Genomic DNA, 2,075 nt, shown 5'->3' with positions numbered 1-2,075 from the left:
CAAGGAAAAAACTCAAAGGGAGTTTTTTTTAAAGAGCACTATTTGTGTAAAAATATTTACTCAGCTGGGCGCAGTGGCTCACGCCTGTAATCCCAGCACTTTGGGAGGCCAAGGGGGTGGATCACAAGGTCAGTAGATCGAGACCATCCTGGCTAACATGGTGAAACCCTGTCTCTATTAAAAATACAAAAAATTGGCTTGGCGCGGTGGCTCACGCCTGTAATCCCAGCACTTTGGGAGGCCGAGGCAGGTGGATCATGAGGTCAGGGGTTCGAGACTCAACCTGACCAACATGGTGAAACCCTGTCTCTACTAAAAATACAAAAATTAGCTGGGCTTGGTGGTGGGTGCCTGTAATCCCAGCTACTCAGCAGGCTGAGGCAGGAGAATTGCTTGAACCCGGGAGGCAGAGGTTGCAGTGAGCCGAGATCGTGCCACTGCACTCCAGCCTGGGCAACAGAGTGAGACTCTTGTCTCAAAAAAAAAAAAAAAAATTAGCCAGGCGTGCTGGCGGGCGCCTGTAGTCCCAGCTACTCAGGAGGCTGAGGCAGGAGAATGGCATGAACCCAGGAGGTGGAGCTTGCAGTGAGCAGAGATGGCGCCACTGCACTCCGGCCTGGGTGGCAGAGCAAGACTCTGTCTCAAAAAAGAAAAAAGAAAAAAAAAATATATATATATATATATATTTACTCAGAACAGGCAGAAGTGGATAAAATGGCAGCAGCAGCTGATCAGGGTGGGAGAAGTGGTGGTAGTGGAGGCAGTAGTGGGGCTGGCGGTGGTTCCAGGTGCGGGACAGGCAGTGGCCATAGCGGCTTGCTGGATAAGTGGAAGATAGATGATAAGCCTGTAAAAATTGACGAGTGGGATGGATTAGCTGTGAAAAACTCTTTGGATGATTCTGCCAAAAAGTTACTTCTGGAAAAATAAAAATATGTGGAGAATTTTGGTCTCATTGATGGTCGCCTCACCATCTGTACAATCTCCTGTTTCTTTGCCATAGTGGCTTTGATTTGGGATTATATGCACCCCTTTCCATAGTCCAAACCCATTTTGGCTTTGTGCATCATATCCTATTTTATGATGATGGCGATTCTGACCATTTATACCTCATATAAGGACAGGAGCATCTTTCTCGTGGCCCACAGGAAAGATCCTATAGGAATGGATCCTGATGATATTTGGCAACTGTCCTCCAGTCTTAAAAGGTTTGATGACAAATACACCTCGAAGCTGACCTTCATCAGTGGGAGAACAAAGCAGCAGCGGGAAGCCGAGTTCACCAAGTCCATTGCTAAGTTTTTTGACCACAGTGGGACACTGGTCATGGATGCACATGAGCCTGAAATATCCAAGCTCCATGGCAGTCTCGCCATAGAAAGAAAAATAATGGCCGGGCGCGGTAGCTCACGCCTGTAATCCCAGCACTTTGGGAGACCAAGGCGAGCAGATCACGAGGTCAAGAGATCAAGACCATCCTGGCTAACACGGTGAAACCCCGTATCTACTAAAAAATACAAAAAATTAGCCAGGTGTGGTGGCACACGCCTGTAGTCCCAGCTACTGGGGAGGCTGAGGCAGGAGAATGGCGTGAACCTGGGAGGCGGAGCTTGCAGTGAGCAGAGATTGCACCATTGCACTCCAGCCTGGGTGACAGAGCAAGACTCCATCTCTAAAAAAACAAAAAAGAAAGAAAGAAAAGAAAAAAGAGCCAATTCTAAAAGTAGCCCTCTTTCTGTTGGATCTTGCTGAATTACTGGTTTGTGGGGTGGGGGGAGATAGAAAGAACTTAAAATGGATAAAGTAAAAAAAAGTTTAAAAATCCCTGTTTTGTCCTGAAATTTTAGTCTGTTCTGGATAAATAGGATTTTCTGACACAGATATGAGAAGTTGTAGCTCTGATGTCTAGCTGTAGTCTCCTTGGTCTGCTGATTGCATTATTTTAATTTGCTTTTCTGGGAAAGTAGTTTTGCTAAAAGCTGTACAGACTTTCCTTTGTACGTAGTAGTACTTTATATAGTATAGCTTTGGGCCATGTAGCATTTTAAGACTCAATTAATAAGAAATTAATCTGT

General features: G+C 45.6%; 1 pseudogene; it reads left to right on the top strand.

The window, feature by feature from the left end:
• Positions 1–704: 704 nt before the first annotated feature.
• On the top strand, positions 705–1,419 carry LOC100586273 (annotated as a pseudogene).
• Positions 1,420–2,075: the final 656 nt, after the last annotated feature.

This window comes from Nomascus leucogenys, chromosome 6 (genome assembly GCF_006542625.1).
Source record: "Nomascus leucogenys isolate Asia chromosome 6, Asia_NLE_v1, whole genome shotgun sequence".
NCBI classification, from domain to species: Eukaryota; Metazoa; Chordata; class Mammalia; order Primates; family Hylobatidae; genus Nomascus; species Nomascus leucogenys.
Note: the sequence above shows the minus strand (reverse complement) of the source record. Positions and strands in the feature narration are given on the sequence as shown.